Source organism: Pelophylax lessonae, assembly GCF_965119305.1.
Source record: "Pelophylax lessonae genome assembly, chromosome: 5".
Taxonomy (NCBI): domain Eukaryota; kingdom Metazoa; phylum Chordata; class Amphibia; order Anura; family Ranidae; genus Pelophylax; species Pelophylax lessonae.
Window position 1 is genome coordinate 369881357 of NC_138772.1, and position 15304 is coordinate 369896660.

Here is a 15304-nt window from a genome sequence, read left to right on the forward strand (position 1 = left end):
TTTCTGCAGTATTTGCAAGTATTTACACCAGAATGGTATGAACCTTTTACAGACAACCAGGTTCTGTGAGCAGGAGCATAAGCTGAGTTGAACAAATTAGGAGATAACATACCGCCTAGATTAGGGGCTTGTCTACTGGAGAAGCCACAAACATTTTTAAGAATAGTGTATAGATCTTTATCCGCATAAAGTACCAGAAGATGTTTCCTAATGATATTAGCGATTAGATAGAGCTCACTTGAATAGGTGGCAACAAAAATGATGCCATATTTATAGCGACAATGAGGCTTCTTCACACAAATAGAACTTTCTTTTGGTGGTGTTTGATCACCACTGGGTTTTTTTTTTTTTGTGATATAAATGGAAAAAATACCTCTAATTTTTTACTTTCTGCTGAGGAATGCATAAACTGACAGAGGCTTTAACTCTACCCTACAAATTAAATAAGACATTGTCTGGAGTTTAGCTTTACTGTTTACTGTCTCTGAGCCCATTGTTTCTTCAAGTGTCCCACATGGTGACAACTACATTTACAGGTACATATAGTTTGCAACGCTGCAACACTCCCATCCTGAAAAGTAGGAAGCATTACCAATACGACCTCGATGCTGATGACACCCAAAGTTATCTCTCTACTTCTCTGCTCACTTCTTTCGTCTCATTAAGCATCACTAATCTACTGACTGACTGACATATACTTTTTAAAACCAAGCTCATAATATTTCTTTCTCCCCAGACTTTTCCATTCAGTTTAAAAGTACAACTATCCTTACCTCCCTTCATAACTGGAAGCTAACTGTGATCGTGGACTTCAACCTCTCCTTTCAGGCCCGTTTCCAATCACTGTTTAATTCTTGCCACCTTCACCTCTGTAACATTTCCAACATATTCTCCTTTTTTATCCAATGAAACCAGCAGGCTGCTAATTTAATCTCCTGTTATCTCTCACTTCAACTACTAAAACTCCCTTATCATTGGCTTACCTCTACGCAGGCTATCCCATTCATTCTATCATGACTTCTACTGCCAGCGTAATCCATCTTACCAACTGTTCACTGTCTGCCACCCCACTCTCCCAATAAAATTCAAAACATTAACAACACTGCTCCCAGCTACGCCAACCTTATCTCAAAATACCAATCAATCTACTACTCTGTATGCATTTGTGTGATCACTGAACACTCATTTCTTATGGGAAGCCTGGGCCATCTTTAGCTAGCAATTAAATCTTACTTTCTCAAACAACCCACCCCCACACAGTTACTACCTTTGGCATCACTTTCCCTTTACTTTAAATTCTAAGGTCTCATGAGCAAGCTCCCTAATCCTCTTTTCTTGAATTGTAATGTAACTGTACTGTCTTGTGTTGTGATCTATAGGTCCTGTATGATACTACTACTACTACTACTGCTAATAATAATAAAAATAATAATGAAAATAAATCCAGGTTGGTGAATAGGCCTGGAAACAAGTTTTGTGAATAAGCTCTTAACCAGATGCGGACCACCCCATGTGCATTTACTGCGGCAGGGCGGCCTCTCTTGACAGAATCACGTACCTGTATGTGATTCTGCACTACCGGGTCTGGGGCACGCACACAATGTCTGCCGGGACCCGCCCATCATTTAGGAGACAGGCAGAACAGCGATCTGCCTAAGCAAACAAGGCAGATCCCTGTTCTGTGACAAGGAAAGGCTCAGTTCGCTGTTTCTGATATTATGGAGATGCTGCTTTCAAGATGTCTAACATTTCATCTAAATTTTGTACTAAATGAATATGGTAATTTTTAGAGTACAAAATCCAGATGTATCTAGTCTACATTGTTATGCCTGCATAGAAATATTTCCAAATTTAAAGATCCCAAAGCTAGAAAAGTTCCCCTCTCCTAAAAGAAACATTTTAAGAATGATATTTGATATCTATTTCATGTAAACAATGAGCAAAGTCACAAGTGTCCACTTTAGTAAAGTGATAGTCAAAAAAGACAACATTTAGTTTTGGAGGAACAAAGTTCCTGATGATTTGCAGCTTTACAATGACATCAGTTATTGTTGTATTGCATCATAAGTGCATTGCATGGACTTACACATATGATGGCATTCATGGTGAGGTCTATATTGATAAACAATCCCAGAAAACGATGCTGCATTTCAGATAATTATTTTTTTCCTTATAATATCATTAGTCATCATTGACAAAAATGCTGTAAGACCTTCATATTTCACTCCAAAGACATGCTGATAGGTTAATTGTCTTAATTGTCTTAATATGTATATTAGATACCTTAGATTATAAGCTCCTGGAGGTCAGGGACTGATGCGAATGCACGGTAGTGCTGCGTAAAATATTGGTGCTATGTAGATTCATGTAATAAATAATGAGTTCTCTTAAACTGATGGTATTAGAAAAAAGAAAATGTGGTGTTTCTAGTATAACTGTAGAATTAAAAAAAAAAATTAAATTAAATTAAAAAAATTCTAATCTTAAAGAATCTCACCAAGGATTAATATCTAGAAGTAGGTGCCACTTATTTGCTCTGTTATATTTGAACTATTTGACAGCAGTCCCAAAAAGGTGTGCTGCACAAAAATAGCAAAACTAATAAAAAATTCACATCAACCTATAAAACGAATCAATAAGAGAGCTACATTACGGGGTGGGGGGCTCTGTTGCTGAGTATAAGTTCTTTAAGTAGAGATTTCCATTCTTTATAATAGCAATGTTTAAAACTAAACAACCATATTAGGAATTTGCATTTTTAATAGAAAGATAAACAAATGAATAATATTTTTTTAACTGAAAAGGTCATCCTCTCCTTCCAGCTGTTTTTATCAAGGCTATACCTTCCATTATCTGAATTTACATTCATTTACATATACCCCCCCCCCCCCCCCAAATTATCCTGTTATCAAATACACAACAAAATGCAATGACAAACACACACAAGGGTATCAGTAAATAAGATAAGCTACAATAGCAGTACCAAGAGATAAATAATGCAAGTACATATGGCACAGTAGCTAGGCAATGTATTATCATACACTGCATTTAAGTACCACCTGGTCCCTGAGGCCACTAAGCAGGGGATGCTGGAGGTCATACTGACTTCCACCATTAGCCCTTGAGTCTTGACATAAATATTTTTATTTTGTCTCCTAATGGATATTTTATATCTACATAGAATTAATTCACAGAACATCTTTAAAATGGTTCTTGAGTTATGATGCAGGCATGTAAAGATTTAAAATTCAATTGTAGTTAAGAAGCATTATATTGGTATACAAGGCTATACTAAAACAACTGTGAAGAATAATCATACATTTTTATTTTTTTTATGTATTTTGTATTATGAGATAAACTAAAATCTATGTTCCTCCTAAAATAAGCCACTGCCAAAACGTTACTATTGCTTTGGGAAGTGCTGGTTGTCCAAACTATAAAGAAGCAGGGCTTTTAGAATGCTTTCAAAGGTCTGTCTGTACTTGCTATATCGATCATGTCATATGTTTGTATTTTATTTTTCATTCCACTAAATAAAGAATTAAAAATAAAAAGCAGGGCTTTGTAAAAAAAAATGGTTTTGTTTGGATTTGGCCAAGGCTATAACTCATCAAACTGGAATTATATGGGTTAGATGTATTTGCACCCAAGTTCATGTTGATAAGATGTGCAGTTACATTTACTTACCACACTAAAAATAAATAAACACAGAGAGTAGCTATAATAATTTAGACATTAAGGCTGGGTTCACACTGATGCAGTGTACTGCATCGCATGTCATTTGTACAGGAATCGCACCGGATTCCTGTAAAAAAGACATGCAAATTCAGTGCGGTACAAATTGAGTCATACATTATGTATGGCTCAATTCGCACTGGCTCTGCACCAAAAAAGTGCAGGACCCTTTTTTTGTTTGCAATGGAATCTGATCGCATAGGTTCCAACGATTGGCCAAAACGGTCATTAAATATAAAGTCCATAAAAAGTGCAGTGCTCCTTTAATTGTGCAAAATGTGACAAATGGCAACTCACAATAAGCAGATGCTGTCTCATTCAAGAGAACAGCCAATACACTCTATGTAATTCAATGCAGGTGAAGTTCTCAGTGTTTATCCATGTCTATTATCAAATGTTGTCACCTCCTCAGAATCATGTGCAATGACATTCAACCATAAGAAAGAAAAGATATCATTGTGTATTAATTGAGTATTAAGTAATAAAGATGATCACCTGTGCTCATGACAAACGTAGTTAAATCCGTGCTTCACACTCCCTTCCCCACATGCAATGCAAACTCACTAAAAGGTGTATATTGCCATACACTATGCAGCCAGTACGCTTGGCAGGGATGGATGGCTAGATCCAGGCAACACCATCTGTATCCTCTATACCGGGTCTCTATTCAGATATTCTTAGGGGACATATAGCCACTCACACCACCAAATAATACATCAAAAATGCCGTCACTGCAGACAATAGCGTGGTGCCGTGATAGAAACATAGAAACATAGAATGTGTCGGCAGATAAGAACCATTTGGCCCATCTAGTCTGCCCAATATATCTGAATCCTATGAATAGTCCCTGGCCCTATCTTATATGAAGGATAGCCTTATGCCTATCCCATGCATGCTAAAACTCCTTCACTGTATTTGCAGCTACCACTTCTGCAGGAAGGTTATTCCATGCTTCCCTACTCTCTCAGTAAAGTAATACTTCCTCATATTACTCATAAACCTTTGCCCCTCTAATTTAAAACTGTGTCCTCTTGTGGTAGTTTTTCTTCTTTTAAATATGCTCTCCTCCTTTACCGAGTTGATTCCCTTTATGTATTTAAAAGTTTCTATCATATCCCCTCTGTCTCTTCTTTCTTCCAAGCTATACATGTTAAGGTCCTTTAACCTTTCCTGGTAAGTTTTTTCCTGCAATCCATGTACTAGTTTAGTAGCTCTTCTCTGAACTCTCTCTAGAGTATCTATATCCTTCTGGAGATATGGACTCCAGTACTGCGCTCAATACTCCAAGTGAGGTCTCACCAGTGTTCTGTACAGCAGCATAAGCACTTCTCTCTTTCTACTGCTTATACCTCTCCCTATACATCCAAGCATTCTGCTGGCATTTCGTGCTGCTCTATTACATTGTCTTCCCACCTGTCACATGGACAGCTCCACCCAATGCATTTCCCAGCCAATGTGCATCCTCAGGAGCCCCTAGTGTTCAAAATTTGCGGCCATATACAGTATATGTAGCCCATAGCCAGAGGAATTTCATATGATACTTCTGGTCCCTTGCCATTTTGTAGTAGACCATTAGTCACTTCTGGTCCCATGTCATTTTTTTATAGAACATAAGACACTTCCAATCCAGCGCCATTTTCTCATGGAACCAAGTAAAGGAACCAATAGTTGCCATATTGTTGTTTTTTATATGGCAAGAAAGGAGAGATGTTAACTTGCAAGCCTGTCAGCCTTTTTTTACACTAATATCAGGGAACTGATCATCAGTACCCTGATTATCAGTGGAGCCCCATCAGTGCCAATTAGTGCTCATCAGTGCAGCCTATCAGTGCCCACCAGTGCCACCTATAAGTGCCTTTCAGTGCCGCCTATCAGTGCCTCCTGATCAGTGCAGCCTAACAGTGCCTATCCTCATTCGTGCCCATCAGTACCACCTATCAGTGCAGCCTATCAGTGCCCATTAGTGCAGCCTATCAGTGCCCATCTGTGCCACCTATAAGTGCCCATCAGTGTCGCCTATCAGTGCCCATCAATGCGTCTATCAGTGCCCATCAGTGCTGCCATCAGTGCCGTTCAGTAACGCCTATCAGTGCAGCCTTATAAGTGCCTCTTCATTAGTGCCCATCAGTGCAGGCTATCAGTGCCCATTAGTGCAGCCTATCAGTACCCATCAGTGCAGCCTCATCAGTGCACATCAGTAAAGAAAAAAGAAATCTATTTGCAAAATGTTATAACAAGAACTAAGAAAAACATTTTTTTTTATTTATTATTTCAGTCTTTTTCATTTGTTTTGCAAAGTGGTGAATAAATACCACCAAAGAAAGCTCTATTTTTGTGAAAAAATTATTAAAAAAATCTTCATATGGGTACAGTGTAGCATGACCGTGCAATTGTCATTCAAAGTGCGACAGCGCTGAAAGCTGAAAATTGGCCTGGTAAGGAAGGTGGTGAAAGTGCCCTGTATTAAAATGGTTAAGAATTCAAACAAATGTTTTTTCTTACAGTTTCATATAAATTGTATAAAACAGTCGAGCTTTGTTAGAAAAGAAGCTATATATACATTCAATGAGATATCCTAAAAATAGGAGGAGTACATAACGTTTTTTGGTTAAGCAATAACTAGAAATATTTACCTGCATAGTGTTTACTTGAAATACTGCTGGGTCAAAGTTATAATACAAGCCTAATCTTTTCACTCTCTGCCTCTTTTTATGATGATATAAAAAAAAAAAACTGGTATAAAGATGTCTATTTAAAAATATGTTTTAAATATATATGTTTGGCTAGTTTAGGCATCAAAGAATGATGGGACGATATTATTATATGATAGTTTGTCCCATTGTAGCAGTAGCAAACAGAGAATTGGATAAAGATATTTAGTGAAAGGAGTTTTGTATCTCCTCTATGCTTTTGGATGACTGCTTTGAACTGTTAAGTATGTTTGAGAGACTTGTCTGTGCTAACCATAGTTTTGCTTTTTCTATATAGGTTAGGAGTTAAACTTATAATGAAGTAATTTACAAATATTGTGCATTTCTCAACACAGAATCAATTGTGGATTGGAATAGAAAATCATACGTGAATTCGATTTTAAGCCACTCAACTACCTCCGATGCATTCTGTGGCTGTATTGCAAGGCTGCTTTGTGAGAGAAAAGGTAAACATGCTTTGCCTAAAGAGGGGATGGCCCAACCACTATTGATTCTACAAAACCTGTAGAACCACTACTACTTCCAGCTACTACTTCCACATGCAGAACCTCTGCCTCTCACTATAGAACAGCCTGACATTATAAATCAAGGTAAATGCCAAGCATTCCAGGTAGCTCAGCAACAAGAGCCATTGCCTGACACAGCAAAGGTTCCAGGTTCAAATCAAGGCCCTAACATCTTTTGACATACTGAGAAAAGTCTGATGGAATCCATGGCTTTTATTGGAAAGGGGCTGGCATATAGGAAAATCCCCCCTCTTGGTGCCCTTCATTTACCAGACAAAAAGAGCCTCTGCAGTGTGAGAGGGGGGAGAAGGGACATGGCATAAATAAATTCAACAGCAAAGAGTGGGGCAGAAGTGGCTCTAGGCTTTGCGAGGCCTTAGGGAAAACTTAGTCATGAGGCCCCACGCACGCCCATAATGGGTAAAATAATTCAAGGACAAGGGCCTCTTCCCCACAACCCTGGCTGTTGGTTGTGGAGGTCTGCAGGCAGGGGGCTTGTTGGAATCTGGAAGCCCGCTTTAACAAGGGGGGCCCCAGATCCTGCTCTCCATGTAAATAAGTATGGGCCTATTCATTCACCAAAAAACTGTAAAAAAGTAAATAAAAACACAACACAAGTCCTTTATTCAAAAATAAAAAATAAAAAAAAAAGTCCCCCGGTGTAGATCCATTATCAATCCCGGTGCCTGCTGCCACCGCCGACCAGAAAAACATAACAAAAACACCTCTGGTCCTGATGAAGGCTCCCGCCATCTGACAGCTCTTAAATAACTAAGGGACGGTGCCACCCAGTGATTTCATTGGGTGAACCCGCCCTCTTGTGACGTCATCGACTGAGGGTATGCTGGGTCGATAATGTCACAAATGGTAGTGCCACCAATATTCACTGGTTTTTAAGGATGCAGGCAGCCCAGCTCCTGAATGAGACAGGGCTCTTAGCACTGCCTGAGCACAGCAGCATTAAGTTCCCCTGTCCCCTGTAACACTTTGGGCAAATAAGGCAACCGCAAAGCCCCTGTGAGCGATGGCCTAATTTGCCTAATCAAAGAGCCGCCTCTGGCTTTATGTAGGTAGTTTGCTTAGAAACATATGCATCATAGTTACAGTTTTGAGATTTTGGATTGTTAAAAACTATATGGATTACCTTAAGATCTCCTTTAATATTATATATATATTATAATTAAATATATTATATTATATTATAATATATTCATGATCATTGGTTCTTATCTTGAAATGTTTAATGGATTTTTCTATGTAAATAGCATTACTTCTGCAAGTTGTTAGCCTCCATTATGTTTACTTCGCGAAAATACAAAATTTCTTGCAATTTAAAAATAATGTCCAATGTATTCTATTTTGTTTATGATGGACACCTCTTGAATAAGAAACATGCTATGTGTCATAATTAAAACATAGCGTCTGCCAAATATGCACATTATTATTTCTGTTGCTAATTAAAAAACTCAGAGTAATATGTTACACAACTACAGTGTAAACTCTAGGAAAAAAGTAAAAAAATCATCTAGTAGTCAATGTGTCAATTAACAAAGGTGGTAGACCTAATAGAGGTAACTCCAAAGTCATGCTTAAGCTTGCCAAGATGCCAGATGCTGCAGCTGAAAAAAGAAACATCAACCTCTGCTGCTGTCTGTGTGCCCATATTTGTTAGCAGTAATATGAATGTATGGAACCTGTCCAAAATGTTTCAGATCGTTTTTATACACTATATTAAATCTCTGAAGATGTATACTTATCCCCAAATGGCATATTTACAGTTAGAACAAATCCATGTCATTCATATCCAGTTATTGCATAAAGAAAAAACAATAAACAAACATAAACTATTATGTTTTTCTTTTTAAATGTGGCTTCTAGTTTGGGCAAGAAACATTAAACTACCTTTATTTATTACAATCTTAAGGGCTAAAAAGATGAGCAAATCAATACAAAAGGCCCAAGCACACTTTCAAGCTAGCCAGCCAGAAAAAAGAACAAAAGACACAGAAAACAGAATTTGTTTAAACAATTGTTGACTGTAAAGGTTGTCATTTATCCAGGTCATGGTATAGCTGGTAGTAATTTGTCACATTTACCTGGACTTGTGCTGTAATGCTGAAGATGTTAATATCTTATTAAAATCACCTAATCATGTCTAATGAGTGACAGAAACGTCTCTAGCATATACAGTATATACACACAGGTAGCACAGACACCATAATTTAATCATCATGGAATATGTCAAGGCAGATGTTGATTGTCCAAGAACCACAAGGTGCAAAAGTTGTGGAACCACCTTGTTATAGTTACATAATTGTTGCCATTATCAATACTAAATAGCACATTATTATTATTATTATTAATATTATTATTGTTATCGTGGAAACAGGAAACCGGCATAGAATGCAACAAAGCAAATTCCAGGAAAGGCAACCTTGGATCTTTTCCAAAAATTGGCCCTCAGATTGCAGTGACAACTTACCCCCTGGCAAGATAAAAGCATTGGATGAAATAAGAAGATCAAAAGAAATTATTAAAAAACTGAGTGATAAATGTGGTAATGTTGTCCTGCAGTCTAAGGACCAGTACAGAAATTAAATTTATAGGGAATTGAAGCGGAGTTCCAGTCCCCCAAGTCATTTGTTTTACATTTTGGTCACTTAAATACAAATGATGACAGAATACAAATGATAAAAATATAAATTTTATTAAAGACACAATATTAAAACAACATATAAGAATACAGTATCTCTAAGGTGTATTACAGCACATTCTACAATGTAATGGATTGACATGTTTCACCCACACTTAGGGCTTCTTTAGGATCCTAATGCAGGCTTTCTCAAAAAGTATATATACCCCCCGAATACAAAATACCAGACTATAATTTGTTTGCCATGACAAAGAGCCTATAATGGTGTACTCAACAGTGTACGAAGCATATACGCAGGAAAAGGGAGCTCACAGGCCCCCAAACAAAGGTAAGTGCAATTCAACCATAAGTAAGACCACAGGATTCAATAAAACATATAGCTACCAAATATCATTTATGGTTTAAAGCTAGATGTCCAATAAGGAAAAATTGGACATACTGACAGCAGGCTGGCCGAGAGTGAAGTTCACTTTACTCTCGGCCAGCCTGCTATCAGTATGGATGCTGCACGATGTGACTCCTGCCTATAATGATATGAATATTTTCTTATTGTACATCTAGCTTTAAACCATAAATGATATTTGGTAGTTATATGTTTTATTGAATCCTGTGGTCTTTGCACTTATGGTTGAATTGTTTGGGGGCCTGTGAGCTCCCTTTTCCTGCGTATATGCTTCATACACTGTTGAGTACACCATTATAGGCTCTGTGGCATGGCCGACAATTTATAGTCTGGTATTTTATATTAAGGGTGTATATATACTTTTTGAGAAAGCCTGCTACACATCTGGATTCTGAAGAAGCCCTAAGTGTGGGTGAAACACGTCGATCCATTGCATTGTAGAATGTGCTGTAATACACCTTCTAGATACTGTATTCTTATATGTTGTTTTTACTATTGTGTCTTTAATAAAATGTATATTTTTATCATTTTTATTCTGTATAACTGTTAGTCTTTGGGCACATTAAAATCCCCATTCTCCTCATCTATCGAGTCCAACCTGTGAGACTTGGTTTATTTTTGGCTATTAATTTATAGGGGATTGTGCTGGTACTTTTTTGGATAGATAATTACCCTCCACCCAATTTCCATAAATATACATATTACAATTGGATATGCGGTGCAGCTGGGCATTGTGAAAGATTAAATATTACTGGTCATTTTTATACCAAAATGTAATGTATAGTAATTTCCTTTTTTTAAACTATATTTATTTATTGTGGTGAGATAATTTATATATATATATATATATGTATCTGTATTTATTATATCCACCTGACCTCGTGACGATTTTCCCTCTTTATGACCCGGCCATTTTTAAAAATATTGTTTTGCATTATGTAAACTGATAATTGTGCAGTCATGCAACAATGTACCAAAATTAAATATATTTTATATTTTTTGTACAAACAAAGCTTTCTTTGGGTGTAATTTGATCACTATGGCATTTTTTATTTTTTGTGACAGTTTTAACACAAACATATATTTTGCTGTCTTCTCTCAAATTTATCCTCTAAAAAAATGACAACATAATTCATAAAGGGCAATATGTATTGTGCTGCATAGTTTAAAAAGAGTATATTGATTAAATCTGGGAATATTTATAATGTATATATATATATATATATATTTTTTTTTTTTCTTAATTTTTAAACTATTAATGGCTGTGATTATCTACTTATTGTCCACCTGCAATATTGCAGCCGAACAATCTGACACTAACTAACACTTTGGAAACTTTGTGGTGACCAGTGACACTAATACGTTTATCATTGCTAAACATATGCACTGTCACTGTACTAATGTCACTGCCTGTGAATGGTTTAAAAATGTATGGTGATCTAAGGGTTACCAGTATTCCTAGCCAGTGTTGTTGTTATTGTACTCAATTTTCTGCTTTTAATAAGTGATCAGATAGATTCTAGTCTCTGCTTTGCTTCCCCCATGTCTGAATGGGCTTCAGTTTTTATAAAAAAAATTCAAAACATAATCACTGACATGGAAAAAGGATCAACCACTCATAAGTCCAGACTTAAGCCTGTTGGGATATGTCTATACCAACTTTGCACATCTCGACTTTGCAATATACTTTACTGATGGACACTGTTAGGTGTCACTGATGAGGACACACTGATTGCCAGCACTTATGGCCACTGATTGGCATCACTGATGCATACCTCCCAACTTTTTAACTTGAGAATGATGGGCATTTTATAGAGAGAGTGACTTTGGGCGCATGAAGCATTTAGCTGAAAAAAGGGGTCGTGTCCAAACATTATAGTGGGAGAGGCTTAAGGGCAGTGCTTCTTTGTACCTATAAAGCAGAGATATGCAAACTGTGGCCCTCCAGCTGTTGCAGAACTACAAGTCCTATGAGGCATAGCAAGACTCTGACAGCCACAAGCATGACACCCAGAGGCAGAGGCAGAGGCAGGGTGGGACTTGTAGTTTTGCAACAGCTTGAGGGTCACAGTTTGCATATCCCTGCTATAAAGTATGCTTTGATTGTTGTGCCACAAGCTGGAGTCTCAAGTATTCATATAAGCCTCAACACAATCATTTAGAAAATGACTTCCAATACATCTGGTTATGTATACACTGAAAAAAGACAGAAAGTTTGTAGAGGATTAGAAAGGAGCTAAGGAACCCAGAATGGATCCAGAGAATAAGTACTGCAGTACATGTAGCACATAGTAGCAAATGATAGTCATGGTAAGAAGTGTGGAGCTTAAATAAAATGGTTTTGTGAGATGTCTCCCTGGTGCTACTGCTAGACGAGATAGAAGACGTATTATTAATATTGTTAAGCAAGCAAAGCAGGAAGGGGACGTGGATGTTCTTGTCCATCTAGGGACAAATGACCTGGCTTGCAATGAAGTGTCAGAGGTGAAAAAATCTTTTATCACACTTGGTAATGACGTACAGGATTTTGCATCCACCATTTCATTTTCTGAAGTTCTGCCTGTACATAATGTTCAGAATGATAGGCAGAGGCGCATAAAGGAGTTCAACATATGGCTTAGTAAATGGTGTCAAGAGCAAGGATTTGGCTTTGTTTCTCATGATAGCTCTACTTGGAATAGAAAGGAACTGTACAAAAAAGATGGTTTGCATCTTTCTCTCAAAGGAACAAATGTACTTAGCGAACAACTCCAAGAATTTGCGAAAGAGTATTTAAACTAGGAAGGGGGGGCAAAAGAGTGAAAATACAAGAGTCCAATTGCCCCCCGAAACAATGCCAGAACAGGTCAGAAGCACAGAGGTTAAGAAATGATAAGCTCAGAGTCCTGTCTACAAATGCTCGCAGTTTAGGTAAAAAAATCAATGAACTTGGGTCAATAATGGCATCTGAGAATGTAGATTTAGTGGCTGTTACGGAGACATGGTTTAATGAAAGAAATGACTGGGACATAACCATACCAGGGTACTCTTTATACAGAAGAGACAGAGAAGGCAAGAAAGGAGGAGGAGTGGCCCTGTATGTGAAAAATAGCATTTGAATCTAACCTAATACAAGTTGGTGAGGCCAAGTCAGTTTGGGTTACGTTGCAGTTTGCTAATCATGCAGTAACTCGTTTAGGTGTGATATATAGACCACCTGGTCAAGTTAAAGAACTAGATGATCTACTAGTTGAAGAAATAGCTAAAATGACAATGAAAGGAGAAGTTATCATTATGGGAGATTACAATCTTACAGATATAAACTGGAAAACCAAAATAGCAAGTTCTACCAGGAGTACAGATATTCTAAATTCCCTACTGGGGTTGTCTCTGCAACAAGTGGTTGAGGAGCCATCCCGGAGGGAGGCCATTTTGGATTTGGTATTCACAAATGGGGATTCGGTATATGATGTCATTGTAGGCGAAACCTTGGGATCTAGTGATCACCAGTCAGTGTGGTTTAATATAAGAACTGTGAAAGAGTCACACCACACAAAAACAAAAGTATTAGATTTTAGAAAAACAGACTTTTCAAAAATGAAATTAGTCATCAATGAGTCCTTATCAGACTGGAACGGATTACATGGAGTCCAGAAGAAATGGGACTACTTAAAAGGTGCATTATTGAAGGCAACAGAAAATTGCATTAGACTTGTCAGTAAAAGCAAAAAAAGGAAGAGACCACTGTGGTACTCAGCAGAAGTGGCCCAAATCATTAAAAATAAAAAGCTAGCATTTTGTAATTATAAAAAAACCCAGAGCAATGAAGATAAGGAAATCTACAAGATTAGGCAGAAAGAGGCCAAGCAAGTTATAAGAACTTCTAAAGCGCAGGCAGAAGAAAAACTAGCTCAGTCTATGAAAAAGGGGGATAGGACATTCTTCAGATATATAAATGAAAAAAGGAAATTAAAACAAGGAATAACTAAATTAAAAACAAAGGACAGAAGGTATGTAGAAGAGAATAAAGGGCTAGCCGACTGCCTTAATGAATACTTCTGTTCAGTTTTTACAGAAGAAAAAGAAGGAGAAGGACCTCCACTTGAAAGGATGACTAATGAATCGTTTGATGCATGTGTCTTTACAGAGGAAGACGTTCTAAGATTGCTGTCTAAAGTGAAGACAAATAAGTCACAGGGTCCTGATGAGATACACCCAAAATTATTAAAAGAGCTTAGTGGTGAGCTGGCAAAACCATTAACAGATTTATTTAACCAATCATTAGTAACAGGAGTCGTCCCGGAAGATTAGAAATTGGCAAATGTCGTGCCCATTCACAAGAAAGGTAGTAAGGAGGAATCGAGCAACTATAGACCAGTGAGTCTGACATCAATAGTAGGCAAATTAATGGAAACCCTATTCAAGGATAGGATTGTGGAACATCTTAAATCCCATGGATTGCAAGATGAAAAACAACATGGGTTTACTTCAGGGAGATCACATCAAACAAATCTTATACATTTTTTTGACTGGGTGACTAAGATAATAGACGGTGGAGGTGCAGTAGACATTGCATATCTAGATTTTAGTAAGGCTTTTGACACTGTCCCACATAGAAGACTTATCAATAAACTGCAGTCATTGAGCATGGACTCCCATATTGTTGAGTGGATTAGGCAGTGGCTGAGTGACAGACAACAGAGGGTTGTAGTCAATGGAGAACATTCAGAACAAGGTCATGTTACCAGTGGGGTACCTCAGGGATCTGTACTGGGACCAATTTTGTTTAATATCTTCATAAGTGATATTGCAAAAGGCCTCGATGGTAAGGTTTGTCTTTTTGCTGATGACACAAAGATATGTAACAGGGTTGATGTTCCTGGAGGGAAACGCCAAATGAAAAAGGATTTAGGAAAACTAGAAGAATGGTCAGAACTCTGGCAACTGAAATTTAATGTGGATAAGTGCAATATAATGCACCTGGGGCGTAAAAACCCAAGGGCAGAATATAGAATATTTGACACAGTCCTGACCTCAGTATCTGAGGAAAGGGATTTAGGAGTAATTATTTCAGAAGACTTAAAGGTGGGAAGACAATGTAATAGAGCAGCACAAAATGCCAGCAGAATGCTTGGATTTATAGGGAGAGGTATAAGCAGTAGAAAGAGAGAAGTGCTTATGCCGCTGTACAGAACATATTTAAAAGAAGAAAAACTACCACAAGAGGACACAGTTTTAAATTAGAGGGGCAAAGGTTTAAAAGTAATATGAGGAAGTATTACTTTACTGAGAGAGTAGTGGATGCATGGAATAACCT